General features: G+C 48.3%; 1 protein-coding gene across 1 annotated transcript in view; it reads right to left on the bottom strand.

The window, feature by feature from the left end:
* STARD8 (StAR related lipid transfer domain containing 8) overlaps positions 1 to 15,185 on the bottom strand; it is a 32,233-nt gene extending 17,048 nt beyond the window's left edge. The window contains exon 1 of the mRNA XM_081081486.1: positions 14,984 to 15,185. The gene's annotated coding sequence lies outside the window, so the exon portion shown is untranslated. The remainder of the gene's footprint in view (positions 1 to 14,983) is intronic.
* Between the last annotated feature and the right edge of the window lie 224 nt (positions 15,186 to 15,409).

The following is a 15,409-nucleotide window of genomic DNA, read 5'->3' as shown; positions in this document are numbered from 1 at the left end:
TAACTGAGTTGGAGAAAAAGATTTTTCCAATTAAGCCACTCCCATACTTGCTGCCAAAGTCATCTTAAGCAACTTTCATCATTCTCTAAGCTTTCATTTTCAAATCTACACAGTGAGGAATAATAACTTTCCTGCCTACCTTCCTGGTTAATCTGGATGCGGTCAGGTTCTATATGGTTTTGAAAGTATCTATATGAAAGCTATCATTAGAAAGGACTTCCTTTGTTAGAACTACTTGAACTTTGTATTCACATGGTCTTAAAGACTCCATTCTGATTTTGTCCTAGTTGTAAAGAAGTGAGAGAGAAAGCTAGGAGGAAAAGCAAAAGCAGTGGGCAACTAAGCTTTGGGAAGCCAGGCCTCACCAACTGTACCTTCTTCACACCACTATTGGGAAACTTGCATCCTTATGCCTTGTGGTCACTCAGTGGGCTGTGAAAGAGCTGCCCAGACTCTGGTTCAGCCTGCTCCCCTCCCAACCCAAAGTCCATCTCAGGTCTAGGGACCAAGCAAGACACAGGGCCCAAGACAAGCAATGGGGGGATGTCATGGGAGCCCAGATCAAAGTGTCTTTGTTTGAACTCAGGCTGAATATTATCATCTTTATTTATTTATTTTTTGTGCTCACCTGAGGATATGCTTAGAGAATGGGAGGAAGGGAGGGAAGGAAGGAGGGAGAGAAACATTGATATAAGAGAGAGATACGGTTGCCTTCTATACTCGCCCTGACCAGGGATCGAACTGGCAACCTTATGGTGCACAGGACGACACTCCAACCAAGTGAATCACTCCAGTCATGCTAATCCGGCGAGTTTTTAAAAATGCCAGTGTCTGAGCACCAGTCATGGCCAAATAAATTAGAATCTCTGAGGACAGGATTTGTTTTTTGTTTGTTTTTGAGAGTTCTCCAGGTGACTCTAAAGTGCAACCAAGATAGAGAACCATTGCCCTAAACAGATGTGGCCAGCTAAAAAGCTATAGCATAGGTCTCTGGAAAGATTCTAGCCAGAGGCCAGGCTCAGGCCATTCTAATCACTGGTCCGTGTTCTCTCGATGGCTGAGTACAGGAGCAGGAGAGAGCAATGAGCAGTAATGTGAATGCATATGGTAGAACAGGAACTGGTAGGTCTGTGGGTGTTTGTGAAGGTAATTTTTTCAAACAGCTGACCTGCTCCATAAGGCATCTTCCAACCAATGTGTTGGTTTCCTTTACAGTACTTAGTTCCTTATCTGGAAAGGCATCTCCTCCATGGCCCTGATGGCAGGATGACTGTCTCCAAAGCAAGATCTGTTATCAGCATGGCCTCTCCCACCTTCAGTGAGTGCAGGAGGAAAGCCAGTATTCTAAAGTGCTGAAGAGAAGCCTGTATTGCCACCATCTATGTAAAAACCCAAGTTCTCAAGGTGGGCTCTGTGAGGCCAAGCTGGTACCCAAGGTAGGCAGAGGGGCTACCTACCACACCAGGCCCTGCCATTGCACCTGGCAATTGCTACGTCCTGACAAGTAGCTTTTCAGATCATTTCTCTTGGTTGATGCAAGGCCTGTTTCCTTTGCCCATCCCCACTCCTAGAGAGGGACTTGTTTAAGGAGGTGCTGGACTTTTGGCCAAGGGCTTCCATTCACTTGGCCTCAAGTGTATATGATTAACCCCTTTCACCCTCCCATAAGGATACATTAAGGGGCCTAGGCCACAAGAAGCATGCCCACCCATCCTCAAGCCTTGGATGGTGCTTCATTTGAATTTGCACAAGGGGCCCTCTAGGATGGCAGTGACCCTGGCAGAGATACTACAACTTGGCTATTCTACCTCTCTCTTTGGGGGACCAAGGGAAAGAAGCCTTCAAAAGGGCCCATACTAAAAGCTGTCATGGATTCCAAGACTGCCAAGACTTCCCCTCCCAACCCTGGAGTAGACATTCAGAGTGGTCTGCAATTCCCTGTCCATGGAAGATTGAGTGCATTCTTGTCTCTTCCTGCTTCTACTACTCTTAGCTGGAATCACAACTCTAATAGATTCTTACAGGGGAGGGAGACGGAGGGAGGAAGGGAGACAAGACCAAAATAGATCTCATCCCACATTCCAAACCTCACAGGAGGAGCACCACAGCAAGGGCTGCTGGATTTCAAGCGGCCTAGATTGGCAGTACTAGACAATGGCTGGCCTCCAGATTTTTGGGTTGATGGGCAGTACTTGGGGCTCCTACTACACCTGTCCAGAGGCCGACCCCCATCTTAGATGGAGCTACAGCTAGATGCCAGCTCCTGGGGCCTCACAAACAACACCTTCAAGTATCCCTGTCACAACTGAGGCACCAATGTGGCAAAAGGCCCAAAAGAGTACAGTACTGTGGGGCTGGGTAGCAACAAAAGGAAGCCACTGAATCTTCTTGCCGGCCAGTGGCAGGTTCAGATGTGTGGCTCTCCATTCTAATATCCCTCTATCCTCAACACTCCATGGCCAAGGCTACAGGGCCACAGAGATTCTCCAACCAGGGACAATTACCCCCAGGGGACCTTTGGCAATATCTGGAGACATTTTTGATCATCACAACTGGGGAGGGGTGCAACTAGCATCTATTGAGTAGAGGCCATGGATGTTGCTAAAATTCTATAATACACAAGACAGCCCCTGCAACCAAAAAAATGTTCACTTCTAAACCTGAAGTATGAGACCTTACCTGGGGGCCTCAGGCACCCCCAGGCAGCCCCATCCCGCCTTGGGAATGGCTTGTGGGGTGAGGCAAAGAATGGACTCAATATTCATTGGAGATCCCTTGTCTTTGGGCACTATGGGCACTTTGCAGGGTTAGCCAGGGAGAGGTAGCAGCTCTAGTTTGGAGTTTTTATAATTATGGAAGTTACATAAGGAACCATCAATTGTGCCCCCCATGAAGCTGTGGCCTGAGCTCCATATGCAGCTGTAGAGAGGGCATTAAGGAAGGGTCACAATAGCCTTGTAGCTAAAGCAGACCTCTGGCTTGCTGGAACTGCTTGAAAATCTGGGTCTAGAGTCAGCCAGGCCTGTGGTCACCTAGGCTAGCACTAGATACAACAGAGCCGAAGCAGACAGCTGAAATTCCTGCCCCTCCTAGGGCTTTCCTGTGACAGTGAAGGTCAAAGCTGGCACCTGTTCTGCAGCAGTCTCTCTATTAGCTTTCTTGCCCCCAGGGGATCCTACCCCCAAGTGTTCTTACCAGATCACGGTGACAAGGAAAAAACAGGTGTTTTAAAAAGCCATGTACTATTCCATCACTTTCAGTCCCCAAATTGGAGACAAGAGATGCCAACCTAACCAGTCTGGGGCAGATGTTAGACCAGTGGTAACTGTTCTCCATCATGGTATGGAAGACTATTGGATTTAAGGTCAGGAGAACTACATTCTGGTTTTAATTCCACTAGGAACTTCTTGGGTAACCTTGGGAAAGCTACTATTTCTAAGTCTCAGTTTCCCCATCTAATAATGGCCATTTACCAAAATCTAGATGTGGAGCAGAGGTAGATATGATTGGCAGTGGCTGGCTCAGTGTGGGGAGCTGTTCTCCCCCTGCACATTCTCTTTTAGGAGAATCAAGTGAGAGTCCTCAGTGGGGACCAAGACTAAATTTATCTTTCCCTCCTAAGCCAGCTCTTCTGAATTCCTGCTTCCAAAGGCAGCAAACATCTAGGCTTAAATGCCCAGTCATCCTGATCTGTTCTCTTTCTGCTCATGTATTTAGTCACCAAGTTCTATCAACTTTTCCATCAAATGGTCACGGTTTTCCATACCCAACCGTGCTCTAGGTTCTCATGCCTGGATTATTTCAGTCCTCCAAGTTCCCAGCATCCAGCTTCTCCTTTAAACTGGTCATCCTGCCAGCTTCTTTTTCCAAGAGTCCAGCTCTGACCTGGCCACTCTTCTATTCTGCAACCTAACGGGTTCCCCACAGCCCACAGCCCAGGATGGATATATCAAACTGCTATCTACCTAGCACTTGCGGTTCTCCACACTCTGGACCCAGACTGACTTGAATATGCAAACTCCTATTATTCATCAAGGTGGAGTCAAAACATCCCTTCATACGAAGGATAAGTTAAATTAAGTGGCCCCCAACACATTTCCATTACCTTCTCAAAAGCACAAGTGTCTGTCTCTCTGACTCAACCAAAGCTCAACTCCACTCGGTTCTATTGGTCTCAGAATCCTCACTGCAGTGTGGTAAGGGCTACTGAATGTTCTGGCAACATCTAGACAGGAAGTTCTGCTTCCCAACTAAATGGGGTATGTGGGCCTCTGACTCCACCCTCTTCTCTGGTATCCACACAGCAAGGACACAGAACTAAGCACACACTTGCAACTCAGGGCATTGGGTAACTGGCAGAACCTTGCCCCAGGGCAGTAATCACAGGACCAGGAACCAAGGCCCAAAACTGTGAGAGAGAAAATAAACTGTTCCTGAGGGTGGGGACATTCTGGCTTCAAAGAGCACTGAGCTTTCCCATCCCAAGCTTTGGTAGGACATCGAAGCTTACTTGAGAGAAGGGACACACACCACCTCCTGCTTCCCTCCCTTGGCCTGCAGTCTTGGTGCTCACCCATTTTGACCCTGTGCCACCACTTCTACATCCCACCGCCTTGCCTACTTCCCTTTCCTTTTTCTGAAGCCAAATATAAACTCCCGGACAGGAAATGCCTTGAAGGAGCCTGTCCCCACCCTGAGATCCAGAGAAAACTGTCTCTGACACAAAGGAAATGAGCTTGAGAGAGGTAGCCTCCTCAGCCCAGGCCTATTCTCCCTCTGAAAGCAATGGACACAACCCCTCCCCTGAGCCCTGTGGTCAGATAAAATGAGGGCGGTGATGCTGAGCACAAAGAGAAGGCAAGGGCCTAAGGCATAACAACATTCAAGCTCAGACCATAGTGGGGTGAAGGGAAACAGAACTCCAAGTGGTGGCCAAAAGGCTACCTAAGAGCCTTAGCCAGTTTGGCTTGGTGGATGGAGCTTCTACCTGCGGACTGAAAGGGTGCATGCCCAAGTTGTGGGCTCGGTTCCCAGTGTTGGGTATGCAGGAGGCAGCTGATCAATGATTCTCTCTCACTGTTGATGTTTCTATCTCTCTCTCCCTTTCTCTCTGAAATCAATAAAAATACATATATATGTGTGTGTGTGTGTGTGTGTGTGTGTGTGTGTGTGTGTGTGTGTGTGTGTATGTATTTAAAGGCTACCTAAGACCTTAGAACATAGAGGTTTTGGGGTATAGTGGGAAGAATAACAGGCTAGCAATCTGAAGACATGACTTTTCGTCCTGCTTTTGCTACTTCTTAGCTATACCTATGCTTATTATTGATAACAATATTTATGCCACTGAATGTAATTATCTATAATTAATAATATACACTAATATTAATTGAATACTTATTATATGCCAGATTGTATTGGGAGAGACTTAACTTCTCATGCCTCCATGTTCTCATCTGTAAAATTGTGATATGATCATAGTACCAACAACATGAGGTTTTTGCAAGTATAAAATGAGATAATAATAACAGCCAAAAGGTCATTGTTATCTCCCAGGCATTTCTTTAGCTACTTTTTATATGGATTATATAATTGAATCTTCATGACCATCCTGTGAGATAAGCGCTCTGATAATCTACTTGACAGATGAGAAAACTGAGGCCCAGAGATAACAATTACTTGTCCAAGATCAGCAGCTAAGTGGTGAAGCAAGATGCAAAACTAGGCAGCCTGGCTCCAGAGTCAGAGCCACCAAGTTAGAATCCTCCTCATTAAACAGGGGAAATGGCCTAAGCCATAGACACAGAAAACATGTACCAGGATTTTCAAAGTATGACTCCTTAGCCTGAAGTAAATTCCCATCAGTGGAGAAAGCAGCCGGTCATCACACATCTCTTTTGGTCCCTACAACAGCCCTGTCCAAAGTAGGCCTACTGCACAAGTGGGAAAATTGAGGCTATGAAAGGTTAACTGGCTTTTATTGGACTACAGATGGGGCTAGGAACCCACCTAAATTTTCAGAGCCCTCCTGTTAATCTGTTACCATGTCAGTCTCCCGAGGATCTCCCCTCAAATCTATTCCCCCTTGGCTGTGCACTTATTCAATTAATATTACCTGAGCACCTACTTGGTGCCAGGCCCTATGTTGGCACCAAGATCTGGAAACTGGGGGTGGAGAGGAAGCCAAAGTCCCCTGGAGTACTTGGCCAGAGCTGCTATCAGGCCCATCCTTCTCAGGGAGACAGAGGCTAAGATGGGGTGTCCTTTGTAGCTGGAACTTGTTTGGATACAAGATAACAGAGAATGAGCTCAAAAGCAATGGAGTTGGCAGGTGGTACAGCCTGAAGCTTATAGCACCCAAGGGCCCTGAAGTGGAAACATTGTGGGGAGGGCTACAGCTTTTGCACAAGAGCCAGCCCCCCACCCACACACCCAAATCTAGCATGGGTCATACCAGCTGATGGGATTAAAAAATTAATCCAGCTAAGCCTCTTGCTTATCTCTTACCACCCATACCTTCTAAATAATGCAACCTGGTTATAAAGACTGTTCATTAAAATGCCTCTTCTTTCCTGGTGCCACCCAGCACCATGGTCTCTACCCTCCAGTGCTGGAGGGTACTAATCAAGTGACCCTGCTACTGCTGTCAGAACCATCCCCCATCTCCCTCCTGCACACCCTCTCTCACCCTAGTACAGTTCTGCATCAAACCCAGACCTTCGAGTTTTCTTTCTTGTCCATCTGTCCACCTGGGGAGGGGGCAGGCAAAGATCTGGGGACTGTCTGCCTAGGAGTGACTGATCTCTGGTGGGTATGATAAGTAGTCAGGGACAGAAGGGAGACTCAAGCTTAGCTCTTGCTTCCTGGCCAGGCATCTGGGAAAGGGAGAGGAGAGGTATGGCATAGTCGCTAAGGGTGTGGGCAGTGGGGTCCGTCTGCCTGGGTCCTGATCCCAACTCCATCACTCCCTACTTGTGTAACCTTGGGCAACTTCTTCATTTAATTTCTCCTTATCTCAGTTTCCCCATGTGTAAAATGGGGATGATAAGAGAAGCATCTACCTTATAGCATTGTCAAGGGAGTTAAGTAACTTCAAATCTGTCAAGAACCTAGAGGAGTTCACTATTGTTATTGGTGTTCTTATTGGGACTACAGCCTGTTGCAGTGTCACAAATGCCAGTAAAGGAGGCCAGAGGAAGGGAGCCCTGTAGCTGACCATGGCCAGGGAGAGCTTTTCTAGAGGAGGTGGAATCTGAAATGACAGAAAAGTCCAGAGCCAATGCCCAGGAGGTGGCAGGTTTGAGCACTGCACATCCCAATTTAAGGGAAACACAGCAAAGTGATGAGGTGGCAGAAAGTACTACTAAACAACAATAATAAGAATTATGTTTATACCATTGGCTTTAATATTGAACAACCCCATGAGGTAGATACATATCCCCATTTTATAGCTCACAAAATGGAAGTTCACAGGCATTAAATAATTTGCCCAATGTCACAAAGTGTTGCATATACCATTGTATCCACTCTTCACCATGACACTCTCCTGACCCAGGGGCCATGTGTACAACTCAGAATGTATTTGTTTCAGCTCCACTCTGGCTCATTTCCCACATGCCCCTCTTTGTTTTTTCCCATTTAGAAGGTCCTATTCAGGTGGGGGCCACTCAGGCCAGATGTCTGGGACAAGGGCTTCCCAAATATCCTACTCCTCGCCAGCCTGGAGCAAAAAAGCTGGCTGCAAGTGCCTATCTCACACCTTAGACAACCCAGCCCAGATAAAGAACAGGAAATCCTCGACCACCTCCTCTGGAGGTTGCTCCCTCAACCATGGGAACAGAGTTTCAGCCTGTACAGAGGTTCCTCTGTGGTGGGGAAGCTGCAGAGTCAGCCCCAGCTGCCTTTGCTGTGGGGTGTGGTTTGAGGAAAACAGGGAAGACTGAGTGTCAGGAGACCTGGGTTCAAAATCCTCTTTTCCTGAAAACCATGCCCTTCCCCCTTCCTGGGCTTCAGGTAGAGATCATCCAGAGTCACACTAGGGGGATCACACTGTCTATCTTACTGGGCTGCTCTGAGAACAGAATGGGATCATGGAAGTTAAAGTGCCCTGGAAACATTAAAGACATGGGAGAATCCATCATTGTCATCATCACTGACTGCTAGAAGAGGAATGGCTGAGTTGGTGTTTCTCCCTGTCTGAGTCACCCTTCTAGGCTCCTCTGTGGGCATGGCTCATACTCATTTCTGTCTTCAATGCTTCTTAAAATATCTCTCCCCACCCCCACCCCACCCCCCGCCCACCAGCTCAAGAAACGAAAGCAAGTGGCAGGAAAGTGGTATACACTGGCAGCCCTCACATAATACACTGCAATCAACTCATCAAGGTGGGTGCCTCCTCTCACCAGGACTGCCCTCTGCTATGGGGGCATGAGAAGGTGACTGTTCCCTTGAAAGGCTTCCCAGTCATGGGAACTGGCTGGACCTGAATGATGAACAAATCAGAGAGAGCTGTAGGAGGTGTCTGGACCCAGGATTCTGTAGTTCAGGAAAAGATCATGCAGAACTCTTCTGGGAAAATGCAGGCTAGAAATAAAGAGGAGAGTGAGGCGCTTCTAGAGCCCCATTTCCCACCCCAAGGGCGACAAATAATAGCATGTGCAGAGGACAGTAATGGGGCTGGGAAGAGGACTGGTCCCAGGGCCCTGGAGGAGCACCTGTAAGAGCTGAGGCTGTTTGGCCTGGAGAGGATGAAGGGGGACTAGGATTCTTTCCTCAGATCTCTGAAAATCAGAGAGAGCAGACAGGGTCTAGGACTCTAGGTGGACTCAGGGAGAAGAGCCAGGGCCCAGGGGTAGAAGTCACAGAGAGACAGAGTTCAGTTCAGCATAAAATAAATCTTTTGGACATTCCATGGATGAAAGCAACTCTTTTGAAACATTGCACTACTAGGTATTGAAGACAGGTGAACAGGAACTTCACAAGTACTTGGTAGGAAGACCCCAGCTTCAGAAGAAGAGTTGGACCAAGTGCCCTCTAAAGGCCCTCTAAAGGAAGTTCTGCTTCCTACCTCTGGAGCACCATGGGAGAAAGCATAAAGGTGACTAGAGCTGACTAAGCCCTCAGCCTGTTCCCACAGAGTCCTGGGATCCCAGCAGCACCTTGGGCTGGTACTACCCACAGCAAGCAGGTCATTCATTAACTTGCAGCTGAATGGGTCAGAGGGTGGCCAGCTAGGACAGACACAAACATGGGGAGGGGCTAGAGCTCAAACTGCAGGAAAGTCCATGCTCAAGGAAAACCCAAGCTGTGGCAGCGTGAGACTTGGCAAGCCCAAACTAGCAGCCAGCTGAGGATATTTAGTGGCTGGACCTGGCAGAATTTGAAGCCAGCTCACCTTTGCCTGTGGATAAGAAAAGGGTCTTGACCGGGAACACATTTTCATAGCTGAAAGGGAGCCTGAGAGACCACTAAGTCTATGCCACCAGTCCTTCCCATTTTAAAGATGTAGACACTGAGACCCAGGGAAAGCAAAAGTCTTCTCTAAAGTCAATGATGGAGAGGTAGCTATGGAGAGGCACACTTAGAAGCCAGGTTTCCTGACTCTATGGTGAGGCCTGCAGGGTTCACAAAATGTTGATCCCTTTTCTTCTCACTGAAACTGCAGTAAATGGCTTGTGGTCTAGAGCAGGGGTGTGGAATGTCTGGCTCATGGGCCATATATGACCCACGAAATCATTTGGTCTGGCCCTGCCAAGGCACTAGGGGTAAGTTAATTAAATGTTTGACCAATTATAGCAGGCTAATTTTTAAGTTGATAATTTTGTATGACCCTCGAATGTTATAAATATCCAAATGGCCCTTGGCAGAAAAAAAGGTTCCCTACCCCTGGTCTACAGCTTTCTAAAAATGAACCTGGGACATAGCCTGACCCTTCCCAACTCCTTCTGCTTGTCAAGATACAGGCTCTCTGAGGAAGGCTGCCTCTTCCAGCTCGGCAGCTAGCAGTGTGGCTGACAGCTGACATCCCAGGCTGGTGTGAGGGACCCACAGCTGTGCTGAAAACAGACACACATATGGCCCCATCTCACCCCAAGTAATCATAGACCCTCTTGCCTTTTAGACTTTTAAACTGAGGTCAGGGCATCAACTGCTCCTAGAAACATCCTTACTCCCCTCTAAATCTGATGCCTAAAAAAACCCCTTACCCCACCACCCACCTGAATCCCTATTAACTCAATTCCCTTACCACCTAAGGTGAATGTGTGTCCTTGAAGCAATGTGAATTACTACTTCTGTTTGCCCAAGTGAAAACAGTGGGGCAGAAGTTTAATTGGCCCCAGAAGTTCCCATTGGCTGAATGTTTGTTAAAGCTCCCTTGGGCGAAGGTGAGGGTTCAGGATGGTGTCCCTTTAAGGCGAAGCGTGGACAAGGAATTGGTTAATGGCCATCCCCAAGAGGTGACTTTCCAAGGTTGTTATTATGTGGCTCAATAATTAACCAAGCAGTGGCAGGACCCCAGGATTGTTGGAAAGGAGCCACTCCTTTCCCAAGGACAGCCCAAGAGCAGGAGGCTGCAAACAGGGAGAACACTTGTGGGGTCTTTCAGTCCCTCTTACAGCCTGCTCTGGGGCAGTGGAAAGAGAGGCCTGGATGAGGGAAGTTGTCCCTCAGCCTCACATGAGGGTGGAGGAGGGCTGGTCCGGATATGGAGGAAGTCAGCACACCCTTGCTAGAGTGGGAGGGAAAAGCGAGACAGTGAGGGGTTTTATCATGAATGAGAGAGGAAGCTCCAAGCTGGGCCATCGCGATTAGATGACAAATTGGGAAAGGCGCTCATCCTGAATGCATCCTGTTTTGCTCCAAACTGGCCTCATGGGCCAAGCACAGGGGAGGGGCTGGGAGGAGAGCAGCTTCCTAGGAATTCTCCCAGGCCTGTTGACCTCGAGCTCCTGGATGGCCTGGAACTGGGAAGGCAAGGGAGAAAGTAAAAACTCTCCCATGTACCAGTAGAGAACCAGGTACAGAGTTTCCACAAGAAGCCTCCACAAGCCTCAGAGCTGGAGCCCCAGAAACAGGGAGGATACACTGTAAAATGAGGACTAGAACTCCATAATCCCTCCAGCTCGAACCTTTCCTGAGCCTCTCTTCCAAGGTTCAGCCCAAATATCACTGCCTCTGTCAGTCACCTTTCCCTTAATCAAAAGCACTCTCTCCCTGGTCAGTCCTACCAGGGCAAAATGTCCTCCTAAACTACTGGAAATATGAAAACTGCCAGGATATGTGGTGTATTAAGAGACTTTTTGTTGTGATAGTGGTACCATAGCTGTATTTTCTGAGTCACTTTCTTTTAGAGCTACATATTGAACTATTTATGGATAAATTGAGGTGTCTGGGATTTATTTCAAAATAACAAGAAAGATGGAGGTGTAATTAGGGCAAGATTGGCCACAAGCTAATGGCTGTTGAAGTTGGGTGATGAGTACATGGTGTCTTAGTACACTAACAACCATCTCCACTCTTATATTTGTTTGAAATTATATATATATATATATATATATATATATATATATATATATATATATATAAAAGCCTAAGCAACCATTACAACAGAATGACCAGAATACCAGTCACTATGACATTCACTGACCACCAGGGGACAGATGCTCAACTAGGAGTTGCCCCCAGCCCATAGGCCTGCCAGCCAACCTCCTGGTGTCCCTCCCCCCCCCTCCCCCGCCGCCCCAGCTGGCAGGTTCCAATCACCTGATCAGGGCTGGGCCCTGGACAACGGGGAACCAGGGGTGAGTGGCAGTGGACAGGGGCAGCAAGGGAAGGAAGATGTGGGGAGGCAGGGAGGCGGGGAATCTGATCCGCCCTGATCACTGGCCAGGCCTAGGGACCCCACCCGTGTATGAATTTCATGCACCAGGCCTCTAGTTTATAATAAATTTTAAAAGCCCTCTCCAAGGTAAGGGCCTGACATGTCGTGTATTATTTATGCTACTAACTTCCAAACTAGATGGTAGATTCTCTGAAGGTGGGGTTACATTCCATGTTCTTAAAAAAACTGAGCAATAAGCCTGGACTTAATCATTTGTGCAGCACTTTGTAGTTATGGATCACCTCAGTTAATTTAGTGAAGTGGAAAAAGTGGGGAGAAAACCAAGACTCTGAGAGGTCAAGCAGAGTGGCAGAGCCTGGATACCCTGTTCTTTGCTGCATACCACCCTGGACCCCCAAGGAACTTAGCATCCAGTTCTACTGCCCCTGCCAGTTGAAGTAATAGGTACAGCAACAGTCAGCATGCAAGTTCCCAAGGTGGAGGGCTGTGCAAGAAGAGACTCAGAATACAAACACAGCACTTCAGACTATGGCTTCCAATCCACTGATTCAAGTTTACAAGGACCCGCCTCCTACCACACACACACACCAAGACCCTAAGTCACAGATGAATAGAGCCTTCATAAACACTTGACACAATAACTGTGTGCCCAACCCTATGTTCAACTACTCTGTTTAGGGTTGCAGGGTGGAGGAGTTTACACTTCCCCTCCTAAAACCGTTGCATCTCTGAGATTACCAATCTCTATTTTACCTGATAACAACCTCCCAAAGACCAGGGTTATGACACTCTTTCTACCCAAACTGAGAACCCAAGGGAAAAGTTATCCCTATTCTATTTAAGTCAGAGGCAACTCCTTCTTTCGGCCAGAGACTCCTCACTCCACCTTCCCCAAGAAGGTAGAGGCACAAGCCTGCCTTTGTTAAGCCTACCATCATTGAATCTGAACTTCCCATTGCTACAACAGGGAGCTCCAGGAATCTCCTAGCAGAAAAGTACCAGCAGCTGCAATAGCATCCTGATCAGGGACTCTAACTGCTCCTCTCTTGGGACCTTCTTGCTTTCCTGTCACTGCTGCTATCCCTATACCTAGGCTCCAGGAGTCCTTTGTTCTTTCAGTAGCCCTAAGAATTAAATTGTAAAACTTTAGGAAGAGAGAGAGGGTAAAAGTTAGGGCATCTGTGTGCCACTTTCTTTGTTCCTCTGCTCAAACTCAGAAGGTTTGTGCTTTAACAGGGAAGCCTCACCCTCAACACGCACACAGGGTACAGAGCCCCTTTTACACCTTCAGCACCTCTTCTTGCTCTAAACACCTCCAGATGTCATCTCCCAACAGCCTTTTCTCTCCATATTAGGGAGGGGAGCCGCAGACACACAGAGAGGGTTAGCATAATTCTCCAAGAGCCACTTAAGGAGTGATAAGAAGGCAAGCAAATAGGGGAGACCAAACAAACTCTGTTCACATGGTGTTTTCTAGCCTTAATTACAGAGGCCCAGGTAGCAGAAATCTCAAATCCCAAAGCCAGAACACAGTTGGACAAAGGCCAAATCCCCAAAACAAAAACCATCCCAAAATGTCCAGCAATATGGTAGACGTAGCTTTAGGGTGAAAGAATGCCCTGCTCCCAACATCATCAATCCCATCACACCTTCCCACTTGCTCCATCAACCACTCAGAAACCACCTGCAGCCACCACCTTCTGTGCCCTTGGGCTGCCTGCCTTCTCAATACCCAGACTAGAATTGTCTTCCTCTATCCCAGGAAGATGAAAGTGAAGGGGAAATTCAGAAAGCAATAAGACAGATGGTGGGTGGGAACAACAAACTCTAGAGTGGGGATGGGAACAGGTCCCACAATAGGAGTCAGGGTTTGAAAATAGCCCTGGGAGTGATTCATCACCCTCTTCTCTGGTCTGAAGACCTGGTTGCTTCTAGTGGGAAGAAGACAAGTCAGAGCCCTTCATCCCAACCTCTGGGGCAGGGGTGGGGGTGGAGGTCTGTGTTGGCTCCACCCTTCTTCACCTTCAGTCTGGATGTTCACTCTCCCCACCACAGCTAGTTTCTAGCTGGCTTAGCTACATAATCACCACAAAGCTTTCCATCTGCATACTCCTCTTACCACAGGCATCTCAGAGACAACTTTTTACCTGCCAGTTAGGACCCTGTACCCATGCACTAAGTCATAAAATGTCAGGCGGAAGAGACTGGCCCTTTAGATCCCAAAATCTAATGAGTGAACCACCTGAATTGCAGTTGAAAACACCGTGGCACACACAAATTGCATGACTCTCCTAAGGTCACATGAATTAGTGGTTGAACCCCAGTTTCCTGAGTCATAATTCAGTGCTCAACTTTAAAGAGTCTTTGGGAGAAGAGAAATTAAGAGAACACCAGACTCTCTAATTCGGAAATCCCCAAAACTTCTACTAAAAGGCTCAGGATTTCTCTAATCCAAAACCATTTTGAACTTCATGAGGAAACTGAACCCTGAAAGATGCAATTTATCCAAAGGTTTTCACTTGATCCCTGCAGCTACCCTAAGACCAGGAAAGTCCAGGGCGTTTCTCAGAAGGGAAGGCACTGGCCAAGGGAAAGCCCATAGTGCCCGACCAGGGGCTTCCTGGAAATGCCCTCAAAAAAATAGAGGGAGGGGGGTAAGAGATCAACTGAAGGACTTGTATGCATGCATATAAGCATAACCAATGGACATAAGACACTGGGGGGTAGGGGAGGCTAGGGGACTGTCAAGGGCGGGGGGGGGGGGGAAGGACACATATGTAATACCCTTTGTAATACTTTAAGCAATTAAAAAAAAGAAAGAAAGAAAAGGAAAGGAAAGGAAAAAAAATAGAGGAAAGAGGAGAGGGTAGGAGAAGCGGCATGACCGGGTTCAGAGACAGGAGTCCCCACCCCCACCCCCCCAGCTCCAGCCCCCTTCGGAAACCCCAGAACCATGGCTACAGGCCAGCCCTGGAATAACGGGCGGGCAGCCGTCTTCCACCACCCCACTCGTGGGGCTTCCCTAGGAGAAGCGTGGCCGGCAGGCTCAGGAGGTCCCCCAATTTAGGCGATTCCGACCCCAAATTCCAAGGGTGAAAGTGGCTTGGCTCGCTTCCCCTGTGTGGGTCGCGCCCCAACTCCTACCAGGAGGCCGCGTCCACCGCCTAAGGTCTGAGACTCAGACACAGTCACCAGCGCCAGCGAGCAGGAAACCAGCGCAGGAGGGACTGCTCCGTCCTGGGCACGCGCAGAGCCTGGGGTCCGGAGCGTTTAAAGGTGCCAGCCAGAGAAGCAGCTGCCTTGGCTGCTTAGCTGTTGTCAACCCGAGGCCACTCTCCTTGCAGGTGGGGAGGGAGCTGCAGCGAGTAGGGCAGTAGGGACGCCCCGCCCAAGTATAGGTCCCTCGACCAATGAGGGTGCAGTCCGGCCTACCAGACTCCTCAGAAAGTCGTACAAATTGTGGTGGGCGGGTCTCTGCCTTCCAGTTCCTCCAATCCCCTCACCCCTGCCTCTTCCTCAGGTCACACCAATGGGGGCACGGCGGGAGGTGGGGGTCAGGGCGGTAGCGGA

Source organism: Myotis nattereri (assembly GCF_964212035.1).
Source record: "Myotis nattereri genome assembly, chromosome: X".
Lineage (NCBI taxonomy): Eukaryota > Metazoa > Chordata > Mammalia > Chiroptera > Vespertilionidae > Myotis > Myotis nattereri.
This window is presented reverse-complemented; position numbering and strand designations above follow the sequence as displayed.